The following is a 12,675-nucleotide window of genomic DNA, read 5'->3' as shown; positions in this document are numbered from 1 at the left end:
GGAAAGATTTACAGGTGCCGACCAAAGATCTACAGAAATGAGGCATAAGGCAGAGAGAGAAATGAGGAAATGCATGTCTTTTTCTCATCTGTGGCTCCTTTACTGGGCAAGCTTGGGCAAGGTGTTTTCTTCTCTCTGTGTCTAGTTTCTCTATTTGAAAATGAACATTAAGTGATTGTGTAAAGCATTTCTAAAGGCAAAGCAAGTGCTGTGCACACGTGTGCATGCACGAGATCCTCTGTATGCATCCCATCCAGGATTGCTAGAGATGAATCTCTTGATAAACAGACCTGAGTTTTCTGAGCATTCATCTGCTTGGCTTTATCAAGCCTGTGCTGCTTTGCATCCACCGTTCACAAATTTTCACCGTTGGATTTTTTCTTTAATGTGGTGCCTTTCCCCTCACTGGAATTAGCAGGTGACATCCCTTTGTTTAAAATATTCCAGTCATCAGGCAGATGTAATGAGCAGGCAGAAACAGAGAGCTGTGCAACTCAACGCCATGCCAGATAATTCTGCCTCTACATTCTTCGCATTTGCTACTTGGTAACAGGATTTTAAAATTCTCTTTGCATCCTTCCCTTTCTTACTAACCTCTTTCTTCTATAGAACATGGGCAGTCTTAATGTCTAGTACTATAAAGAAGAAGATATCTTAGTGGAAGTTTAATTGAATTCGATGGGTTCTAAGCTTTTAGTATTCACCCTCCTATTTCCCTGTGCTTGGGACTGCTGAAATCTAGGAAAGGGATTGGATATGAAAAATCAGATTTGGGATAATCAGAGGAGGAGAAACATCTTTCCTTAGGAGAATTGTTAAAAGGATTGGCTGAGGTACAGCCATTCAGAGAACTGCTTAATGACTCCAGTTTCTCAAACAGGACCTGTTTTTTACTCACTTAAAATCAATAATACAAATCCCTCTGTACAGTAAGAACAAGAGAGAACCATTCATTCCTCAGGCAGACCAGAGATTAACTAAACAAGCTCACTGGGCACTCCTTCTACAAATATTCTACAGTGCTTGGAAGGCTTTTCCTTCAGAAAACCAATTCTGCCCATATTTCCTATTTTTGCACAGCCACTTCTGCCTCTGTCATATCAGAGTGCAACAACTGGTTACTTTCCTTGCATTAACTTTGATGAAAGAGGTGCCCTTTCAGAGCAGACTTTGACCTATTCAATGGCATGCTGACCTGGAGTTAAACTCCACCTGGAGTTAAATTTTGTTTTGTTTCTGAGTGTCTGATGGTCTGTAGCCTCAAGAATCAGCTCTCTGCAATTTCCTTCCAAGTGAGTCACATTCTGTGTCTGATATTATACATCATATCTCCAAGATTCTGCATGAGCTCAAGAAGTCATATTCCTGAAAACATTTACAAATCAAGCTCTGGTTGTAAGGTTGCTCCTCTGAGATCAGGACATTTTGAGTCTTCAAAGAACTACTACACTGAGACAAAGAAGGGCTGATCTTCCCAACTTCATGGAACCCAAAGAGATGTTCAACTGTCCCAACTTTTCACAGGTTATTAGTGAACTTTTTCTTACTCCCTTTTCATAACTAATGCAACTATTGTCTGAGATGTCTCCATGATGATCTTGCAGCAGTGCTGCACGTGACAGCACAACAAATACAGTACTGCAGCAGCCCCTGTAAACACTTGGCATCTCAGATTTGTTAGGACTTCCCTCACGTCTGGTGGTTTCTGACAAAGATACAATTAATACCAACTATTGCTGTTCCCAAATATCTCCTCTCATTGATTACTGTCAGCCATCTTCTTTTACACTGGTTTGGTTTTTCGTTTCTCAAAGACAATTTGTTTGGTTTGAATCCTCCCCAAACTTTGCAAGGTGGCAACTCTGGGTTTTTTTGGTTTGTGTTCTGATTGCTGACTATTCCTTTAAGGGCTTTAAGATATTCACCAGTAACTGTAGGCCCTTCTTCATTGGCTTCTTTATTATTTCGAAATGTTCCTGATAAAGTGGGGATAACAGCTCTACCAAAAACAAAATAAAAGATCCAGGCCTTGGTACTTGAAAATATGCAAATAAAAGTAGGATCCCAGCCCTGTCTGGACTCCTTTTTAGTTTCTGCAGATTTAAGGTACATTTAAAGCAGCAGTTTAGGGTGGAAAGCGCAATGTTTCTTTGCTGTATCCTGCTCTCCAGTGGAAGATTGAATGTCAAATGATGGCAGGGCAGGGTGGAAAATTTCTCATTTTGTGTGACCATCTGAGGGTGAAAATGAAAGTTAAGGAGAGTGCTAAATTTGCAGACGTGCCAGTAAACCCATCCCTTCCTGTCTGCTCACTGTCAGTTAGGCCAAACTCAGACATGCAGAAAGAACAGAATTCCCTCATCAGTCACCCTCTCCAAAATTGCCAGGGATAAGGAAGTGAGGGAGGGCCAAAGCCATCTCACAATCAATAGCCAGACTTTGTTGTGCCTGGCTGCACGTTGGCTCAGGCAGAAGCGATTGCTGACACCTCCTGACTCACCCCTGGGATCCTCTGTGACAGCTGCAGCAGCAAAGGCAAAATTAAAGCAAAAAAAGAGCAAAATAGCAATTAGCAGTTGACTGGGCCTAAGCCCTGGTGTCCTGCACGTAGCTGTCACAGGTTGGGCTCTATGTCCCACACTCCTGGACATCATTTCACTACACTGAAGATGTCCCTGTGTGGAGCATAAGGAAAAGCTGGCACATGGCTAGGGAAGAGGTATAGAACAGTGTTTGGTACCTCTGCTCCTGCAATCTACGCTTGTCACAGCAGAACAGGAAAAAAAATGATTGCGAGATTACTGTGTGCAAAAACAGTTTTATGCTTGAAAAATAACAGTGAACTACAGAGCTGCAAATGTCTTCTTTAGTAAAAGCATGGTCTGAAGAAGAAACTCCAATTTCAGTAACAGAGCACTGGCTGAGGCCAGTAGAATTTCTAACCAAGGACAGGTAACAGAAGAGATTTGACTACTGGTTTTGAAAAAACAAGCCATAAATTTCTGGGCCAAAATGAAGAACAGAATATTCAAGTATAGAAATAACTTCAGTTCTGAATTTAAAAACTTGGGCATTTTTACTCCAAAACCACACAGCACTGTTAAAACAATTTTAGTAAAATTTATGTGCTTCTCTTTATTGGTGACCTCTGAGTCTCTTTTCCTTACACCTGCCTTTATCTACTCAGTCGTTTCCTGCACATTCATGTGTCACACTTTGGACAATGTACCTTGGTCTACACCAAGGCATGCTTCTTTCCATGTTTCCTGGATGGAGAAAGGGGTTTTCTCAGGTAATTTTATGGCTCTGCTTTATCTTTATGCACGTTTTTACTACTTAAAATCGTTTTTAAGGACTTCTTGCTAAGCGCTACAGTTAGGGCAGTCTTGCCTACATCTGCACAACTTTTAGTGTCTGTGCGAATTACATCACATTTTCAAAACTTTCCGTGAGCGTGAAATCACCTCCCCTCTGCCCTTCCCGTTAGGGAAATGGTGCCAGAGGCTGTGAGGTGTGAGCTTACAGCTCCTTCTCCAGCAACTATCTGCCTTCACCTATCAAAAAAGACTATTTCCGTGGCACATTCTCCAGTATCTTCAGAGTATTTTTAGTCAGTTTTCATTGATTTTGAGCTGCAAGTCCAGCTCAATACTTATACACTGAAATACAGACAATTTCCCCATTTGGTCTCTGTGGAGCATCCCAGAACACAATCTTCTGCCATGCTGCTGCCACTTCCACTTCATGGAGTGAATCTTTGAACTATTCAGGAAATTCTGTCTCCTATCACAGATCTAAATAAGGACTTCAGTCTGAACATACCTTCTCACTACATCTTCTCCTTTTTTAATTTGCTAGTTGATTATCCAGTTATTATATAACTGGAGAAACATTCACCCTACCTTGTCAGTCAGCAGGGAATGAGCAGTCTTTTCCATGCAAGCTCACCCCGGCAGGGCTGCTTACAGCTGGTGCTTACCTGTGTCCCTGGTGCTGTGGCTCTCTGTCACATACACAAGGTGTGCTTTGGGAATATGGTCACATATACTCTCATTAATCCTCCATCACTGAATAAAACACCTATTTCTTCATGTGGAACTGCCTATCAAGCAAACCCAACATGCAGGGGAACCTGAGGCAGTTGCTGAGATAGGGTACACTGAATAGTGCTGGGATTTGTGGAATATTCCTCAAATATGACTCCTATAACTGAAACAAAGTCAATAATAAGTGACGTCATGCATAGTTCACAGAAGAAGGCAGGTTGGAAGGGACCTCAGCATTTCATCTAGTTCAACCTCCTGCCCCTGCCAGGGTCAGCTGTGAGGTGAGGGCTTGATCCAGACTGGTCCTGAGCACTTCCGAGGAAGGAGACTGCACAGCAACCTGTGCAACTTACTCTGCTGCTGCGCTGTCCTTGTGGGGATAAAATTTCTCCTTATACCCAGCCTGGACTTCTCATGTCAACTTCTGCCCATTGGTTCTCATCTTCCCACCCCTGCAAAGAGCCTGGCTCCATCTCCTCAGTGACCTCCTGAAAGCCACTGGAAGGCTGCTCCTCTTCTCCAGGCTGAACAAGCCCTGTTCCTCCAGCCTCTCCTCACGAGGCAGCACCGTGCCCCAGCCCCAATCCCCTTGGTGGCCTCCACTGAACGCGCTCTTTGTGCACTGGAGGTCCAAGCTGGACTCAGTAGCTCACCACTGAAGCATGCAGATACTCCAATTGCGCTGCTTTTCCTCCACTCTCCTTCTATAGGAATTCCAGGCTAGGGACAGACTATTTAGCTTGGTTTTCTTTCAGCAAGCAAACACACTGCTGATTGAGACAACTCTTGACCACACTGACAGAGAGGTGGTGGATGGTCTTTGAAGCTACATTTGGAACGGGAGACACCACTCAGGAGTTTGAAAAGTCACTTACTGAAAATACAAAAAAGAGACGTGGAGGAATATGTGTTGATAAGGTCAGATTCTAGAAAGTGATGGGTAGCTCTATGGAGTGGGTTAAGTCACAGGGGTTAATCTATAATAAGCGGTCCTAGTACACACATCAAAGGATTGTTACAGATTAATTAGCAGGTGCTATTATTAGCCATAACAATTTTTGTCTCAATTTCCAAAAAGATAGGATGCAAAACAATTACTTCATGCAGTGTAAATATTTCACCCCACTCTTGCAGTGTGGGGTATTTGCACCACAGCCACCAAAGCAAGAGGAGCTGATGCAACTGTGTACTTCACTTAAGGGACAGAAATAACAAGTTTTCTGGTCAAAAGCACGTTCTTGCCTCATCTTGTTCTTATGATGACTACTTTTAATTCATTCATCTGAAACCTGGCAGAAGGGAACATAAAGGGGAATTTTCTGCGACTTTACCACACTGTCCATTAGGTTCAGGTAGCTCAAGAGACCTCTCTGACCAGCACAAGCTGAAAACCACTATGTCATTTCCTTCTTTTTTCTCATGTACCAGCCTCAAAGACTTAAGTGCAATCTGGCAATTTTCTAAAAGAACACACTGCTCCTCTTCCTAGTGGGGTTTTTGGGGATCAACTGTTTCTGTACTTCCATGAAGCGTCAAAGTCCTTGTCCAACGTAACATCTCTGATCCCAATTTTCTCCCATGTTTTTGCTTTTGGAATCCCATTTCTTTTCAATGGAAGAGCAAAGCTGCATGTGTGAAAGGCAGACGACTGGCGCCCTGCAATGACTTCACATTCATGAGAGATAAATCCTCACAGTTAATGTCTTGATTTGGCAGAGCGACCATCGCAGAAAAGGTGACTTCTCAAGTTTCTGCCCACACAGTGTCTGACACCTTTGGATAAAGATGTAAGAAATGACAGCTCGTGCGTGGTTTTGGTAGGGTCTTGTAATAAGCTCCTACCCAGTTGGATGATAATTTTGCAAGAAGCACACCACCCCATCTCTCACTAACCAGCAAAAGTGAGTGCACCACGGAGAAGGAAGGACCCAGGTCAGTGGTGAGACACAAGTGAGTACAGTATAAACCACTGACCAGCAAACCATCAACTCATTTTAAATGGACTGCTGGATTTAACATTGATAAAGTTGAAAACAAGAAAAAAGGCAGTTCTTCAGCACTAAAGGCGGCAGCAGGACTTTTATTTTTCCAAAAGAGCATATGAGCATGGGAAAAGAAAGAAAGAAATTACTGGACAAAGAAATTTCAGAATTCTTTCTGCCTTCCCCTCACATAGAGTGATGCCTTTGGGCCCAGACTCCAAACTGATTTGTGGAGGATATATTTGCCTTCAGCATTACATCCACCTCTTACACTTGTCCACCCAGGCTCCTGCAGACACTGTGTTTTGTAAAACTGGATAAACAAAACGGTTTCACTTTTAATTCTGGTAACCAGGATTAAGCACAGGCCATTCCTCTGAGTATTCCAGGCAGTGAAAAATGGTTTAAGATGGTGAATGCTACTGAAGTATATGGGAGTCTCTCCCTTTGATTCCAGTGGCTTTGGCTCAGAACCCAAGAACAGCATGGAAAGTAAACATCTTGATAAGTCATTATATAGACTGCCTTTATTAGTATAGACCAAGACAGAATTTGATAGAGCACAAAGGCAAGATTTGTGTCTCCCATTTAACAAATAGTCCCTGTCGATTCCAGAGGTTCTTAAAAGTGTTACAGAGTTCTGTGCAGCAAAACTGCATAATTATAATCTGTGATTTCTTTCAGATACTTATAAAATTGAAAACACTTCCTAAGTAGTAAATAAATAAGGCCCTCCCCATATAGTGCAATAAAGTGAGCAGATTACAGGTTCAGTACTGTACACAATCTGTTCCTTTCAAAGTCTCATTGTTAGATCAAAGGGTTTATGGTTCTGTTCGTCTCTCAGCCAGATATGGACTGCATTCAAGTTACTTTTTATGCTAAATACCACTCATATTGTGTACATTCTTTGTATAATTACCTCAGCTATAAAGTCTGCACCTTTGCTTATTAGGATAATGAAGTTAGAGTGCAGGGATTAGCTGTCCATCTCAAATTTCATAATAAACCCTGGATGCCTTTTCACTGCATTTAATCAATTAGAAATTACCAGACTTGGCATAGTGTCACTGTGACATCCTACAGGCTCTATTCTGTCAGTTGGGAGCAGGGTTTGGAGATCCCAATATTTTTAAACCATGTTCTGAAATAGTTGCAAAATGATCATTACCATGTCAGTACCTCCTAACGCAGAGCCACGCTAGTGGAGAATAAGCAATTTCCTGCTGCTTGTCCCGAGTCCCTACCTGTCTGAGAGCTGCTGTGTGCCCTTTGAAGGTCTCCTGAGTTAAGCACCTAAAAAGCAATCCAAGAATTACTTTTGAAATCTTGGCCAGAAAGCTGCAACTTACTCTGTGAGATACTTCCAGCTAGGAAGAGGACAAACTCAACAGACGTCTTAGGGGAGAGAAAGCCCCAAGACTCAACAGGTGTCTCCATTCTGTACTGTGAACTGTGGTTAAACACACCATTTCTGTGACTTCTAGAAATGGGAGGGGAAAACAGAAAATAAAAGAGAAAGCAAACCTCACAGTTGTGCAATTGTGGAAACCAAAATACTCTATTTTTAAGCATGAAAAGTCAGTCCTCAGAGTGGCTCACTATCAGGCTCCAAAATATACAATCTCTGCCTCCATCAGACAACCATCATGACGTAATGTTTTCCAGACTAGCTTCTATTTGACATTTGTTTTGAAACAGTTTTCCTTGTTCCTTGTTTCAGACTGAGACACAGCTTTCTGTAGATTAAATGACTGCTAAGAAATTGAAGCAAGACTGAGAAAATCCCAGATCCTGTGTGATTTTATTTAATGCAGGACATGAGTCAACCTCATCAGCTGCAAGAATTTATTGTCAATTTTCCATCTTTTAAAATCCATTCTGTAGAAGGGGAGAATATTAATCAAAACAGCAGCAGTTTTAAACTTCTCTCAACAAGAATGAATACCAGAGATGGTGCAAAAAATAAGTTGTAACAATAAAAAGACATGAAGTGCAGTGTTTTTTAAAGAGATGACGCTGAACCCCAGCAGAAGGAAGCCCACAGGTAATGAGGCCATTCAGTCTGAAGTCGTGTAGCTGCAGCAGAAGGAAAATATTTTATATGGGATAGTAACACAGCCTCAAACTGTGCCAGGGGAGGTTCAGGTTGGACATCAAGAGGAGTTTCTTCACAGAAAGGGTTCTCAAGCATTGAAAGGGGCTGCCCAGGGAGGTTTGGATTCCCCATCCCTTGAGGTGTCCAAGGAAGGTCTGGACACGGCACTCAGTGCTCTGGGCTGGGGACAAGGTGGGGATCGGGCACAACTTGGGCTCAATGGGCTGGGAAATCTTTTGCCTGAATGGTTCTGGGGAGCACCCAAACCAAGCTGGCTCAGAAGCTGCTGATTAAAAAAACAAAAATCAAGTTAATCCTTTTCAAAATGGATTCATGCAAAACATGAAGGCAGATTCTTCTGGGGCAAAAGTCACCCAGGTTGATAGTTACAGAATGGGTAAGTTCAGTGTCCACAGGTGAGAACAGCAAACAGCAGCCCCAGAGCTTTCCTCTGCAGGCTCTAAAAGTGAAGTGAGGAATGGCAGGGGCCTCTCCCGCAGTGACAAACACAAACATTGCTAAGCTCTTAGGTGCAAGTGACAGATGCCTCCCTCTGCTTCGAAACTTTTAAAACTATTTAAAATATCAAACACAATTGTGAGGAAAACAGAAAACAGTCTTCAAAGAGCAGGGTTTTTTTAAAGTTAACGTGTCTGCCCTGCTTAATCACAAGCTGAAAGGAGTACTTGATGACAAGTGTATACTTCAGTTAACACTATTTCATCAAAGCTGGCTTGACAGAAGTATAAGATAAATTAATCAAATAATACAAAAGTTGAAAGATGCACCAGCTGGCTCATGCTCCAGCAGAGGTACATCAGCAGGCAAGGCTGCAGGAAAGGGACAGACCAAGTGGGCAGTGCAGGTCTGTGTCCAACAGTGTCATGTGTCCGGGACTTGCTTTAGACTGCTCTGACCAAGACACTGCTCACCTCAAATCACCTCTTTGGGGTGACACTGAGGGACATGACATTGTGGAACATAAAGGTCTAAAGAATCATTCTTACAGTTTAAAGTCAAGGACTCTCACAATGAATAGATAATATGATATGGAATATTTAAGACTCACAGATGTGCTGCCTGTTCAGTTTGCAGCTTATCAGAGCTTTATATGAAGGCACAATTTATAATGCCAAGTTAAAAGCTATTACAAATAAGAAACTGTTTCCTTTAAAAAAGATGTGAGTGAATATTATTTGTTTCTCCCAGAAATAGTGTGTATTCCTCTTTACAGCATCACAGTAAAGATCACTTCCTTATGACATTTGAAAATGAGCCAAACACCATGGAGGAGAGGTTTTTGTTTAGCATCAAGTCCTCATGCTCAAGTGTCCCTGAACAAAAAGCAATGCCTGTGACATAACCCACCATGTGAGAAAGTTTACAAAGTGCTAAAGAATGATTTAAAGAATATTCCATTACTGACAAATGGTTCTAAACAAGGCCTAGCCTGGGTTGGAAATATTCTATTCAGTACCCACAGGGCTCAAATGACTTTTGGTGGTGAGTGTGAATGGAAATCAGTAACACTTCTGACACAAGAATGTGATCAGAAGTGTATTTGTCTCTGGCCATGTGAAGGGCAGAATGCTATCCTGGATATTACATAAACCACAAATTTACAATTTTGTCCGTACCAAAACCTGAAATGAATAAATAAATTACAAAATTAAATAAAAGGGAAAGATTTTCACTACACGGGGAAGCTTCTGCATGAGGCTCCAAGGCTGCTAATAACCAAAGTGGTCTTTACCATTTCTCTGTGGGCTTAAGAGCAGGAACCTAAATGCTAAACAAAATACATTGACCAACCCACTGCTACTGCTCCATGTTTTGACATGTTACTTCCATATTTGTATTGTACAGATTATTTCCACACAATTTCAGCTTTAGGTTTCCAAGGCCATGTATACACAAAACAGAAAGTATAGGACCAGTGTTGGTTCTGGCCTTAGACTGGATGTTGATAAGTGTGTAAAGTGATTTAAATGATTAATTTCTCCATACTTCAAGAATGTAAGGCATGATATCTCTTTATTAGTCAGAAGTCTCCCAACTGTCTTTCCTTGTTCTAATGTTTGTCTTGCTCTTGCATAACAAGCCTCCAGTGAAATCCTCACTATCTTAATCAAGAGCTGCCCATACACAGCCTTTGAACTGTTAACTTCACTCAACTCCTAATTGTGGAGTATCTAGGAGAAGTTATTGACTCAAGGTCTTAGTGGAACCAGCTGCAAAAGTGTTGTTGGCAGAATATAGTTATTACATTTGTGTCAACACAACGAAAACCCTGGGCTAGCCAATGGCACAGGATACTCTTTCACACTGAAGGTGGCGACCGAATGCTTATGCGAGGCCACAAACCCAGGGCTTTGACACCACCTCTGACTGGCCCTTGATCATTTGTTTACTGTAACCACCTATCAACAGCCCATCATTTACCAGAACTGGTGCAGAAATGGGTTCCTCATTGCAGTAAAAGAAACTGAAGCCTATGAATACACTTGTGTCCTTTCACTGACAGTATCCTCTGCTCTGTCAGCAGCCTCATGAGCATCACAAGTTTTTTAAACTCTTCAACAGCAATTACAAAATGCAACACAGCCTCATTTACCCACCATCTTTACGTTCAGAGATTCTGGAGGACTGATTATGGGAACGCAGATGCACCAGTCTATTTGGGGTTGCTATTTTCTTCCCAATTGCCATGGCAGAACCCGGGAGGACGGTGCCTGTGACCGTGTCTTTCTCACCATGGGCAGCAATTGCCAGCACAGTGGCACCACGGGAACAGCTCCTCAGGCTCAGCAGGGCTGGGTGGCAGAGAGGCAGAGCGCTGCTCAAACACAGGTGAAGAGAACTCAATTCACCGTGTAACTCTCAGGTCAGACAGATCAGTGAGTGATAAATTTGGGCAACTCCAGAGTTAAATGACTTCTGAGCAGAAGTTTCTGGAATAGTAATTTTGGTCAAAAGTACTGAAGCTCTGCCCAAAATCCCTTTCAGAGTTCAGGTTCTCATCTACATGTGGGCTAGAATGGAACTTGTACAATGTCTTGAAAAGATGAAAACCTCAGCTCTGCAGCTCAATGGCTCTTCAGTCCAGTCATTACAGAAATATGTCTGAGGCACTGGGGTTACTTTCACTATTACAAGGAAGTAAATAGTTGTTAACATCATATCTCCTCACCATCTGGAAAATTATTTTTATATTGAGTAAATAAAAATTATCTTTGACTCTATTAAAAGTTTTTTTTATTTTGAAAACCAGATTATGTTTGTACAAAAACCCCCCAACAAAAATCCCTCAGACATCTCCTCATGCTTCCTGTTGAATCACTACTATCAAAATATTTAGTCATGATGTCTTCTGCCTCACCAACCACGTTCCCCGTCTGCACTCTACTGAGAATTGAATGCTCTAGCACTTTCCAAACCCTGTAATTCACAGATCCTGGTCCTCCATATCAGTTACATCTATCATACCTTTGGTCTGACGTTCCCATATCCCAGCTGGTACCTCAGACATTTGGAGCTGCAGACATGCCACGGCTGCACCTTCCAGCTCCGTGGTCCTTTCCCTCTTGAACTAGCCATAAATTAAATAACAGGCATGTAAGAATGATTTAAACACATGCAATTATCCTGTTTTGTAACTGAACAAAATATTACATCTCACACTACCAAAAGTCAACTGAAGCCATAGAGGAGTGTGAGCACTCCACATTTAAAGTTCAGGAAACCATGCTTCCATATGCTGTTAATCCCTCTAAGTATTAGAGTTTTTAATCACTATTGCAGTGATACAAAATTCATTGCATCTCCATGCTACAGACCACACACAGAGAACAGGCCTGGAGAACAGTATGGGTCACCTGTTTGCTGCCCTTGATCAGAAGCAACACATTCAGAGAGCTTCTATCAAAAATACTTGAGCTTTTTTATTAGTGTTCAGCATCATACTGGACATTCCTTGTCAACTGCCAAGGTTGAAGCTTTCTGTGCTCTGCCCTGCACCAAATTATTTTGAAAGTTTAAACCAGAATGGCTGCACTTTCAAAAAAACAAATGTACCTAAGTAGAAAGACAAGTGGCTTTCCTCACATGGAAGAAACCACCTACTGTGTTGAGCAAGTCTATTACCTTCCTGCGTTACCTGAAGTTAAGCAGAAGGTTGGCTCCTGCATAATACTGAGTATCTTCTGGTACAGAAAAGGATTTGAGGAGGAGAAATAAGTGGGGTAGAGGGACAAGATTAGAACAGCCTTAAGGGATTGGTAAAACAAAGACAACAGAAGTTAGGGGTGTATAAGGTCATGTGAAAGACACGGGAGTAGAGAGAGGAACAATAGTGGGGATGGCAGAAGGAAGAATAACAGAGAGCAGGAATTCCTGGAGAGGAGGGTTAGCAGAGAAAAGGAAGTTTTTTGATACAATGCTTTATGAACTGCACTTTCAGCCCCATTTCTGTTACAGCTCTTGTCACACTCTCCTCGCCTGTTGTGAGCCCGGAGTTAATTTTTGTCCTTTCCCGGCCCCCCGGGACAGC

At 42.1% G+C, this 12,675-nt stretch overlaps 1 protein-coding gene across 2 annotated transcripts in view; it reads right to left on the bottom strand.

The window, feature by feature from the left end:
• Nucleotides 1–6,098: 6,098 nt before the first annotated feature.
• The window catches only part of LYRM9 (LYR motif containing 9), a 31,283-nt gene continuing 24,706 nt past the window's right edge, over nt 6,099–12,675 (bottom strand). The window contains exon 5 of one of the 2 annotated variants that reach the window (XM_017730914.1): nt 6,099–7,324. The gene's annotated coding sequence lies outside the window, so the exon portion shown is untranslated. Of the gene's footprint in view, nt 7,325–9,290; nt 11,716–12,675 lie in introns of those variants that run through there. The other variant, XM_017730913.1, reaches the window with a different exon arrangement.

The sequence above is a fragment of the Corvus brachyrhynchos genome, unplaced genomic scaffold (genome assembly GCF_000691975.1).
Source record: "Corvus brachyrhynchos isolate BGI_N302 unplaced genomic scaffold, ASM69197v1 scaffold283, whole genome shotgun sequence".
NCBI classification, from domain to species: domain Eukaryota; kingdom Metazoa; phylum Chordata; class Aves; order Passeriformes; family Corvidae; genus Corvus; species Corvus brachyrhynchos.
Note: the sequence above shows the minus strand (reverse complement) of the source record. Positions and strands in the feature narration are given on the sequence as shown.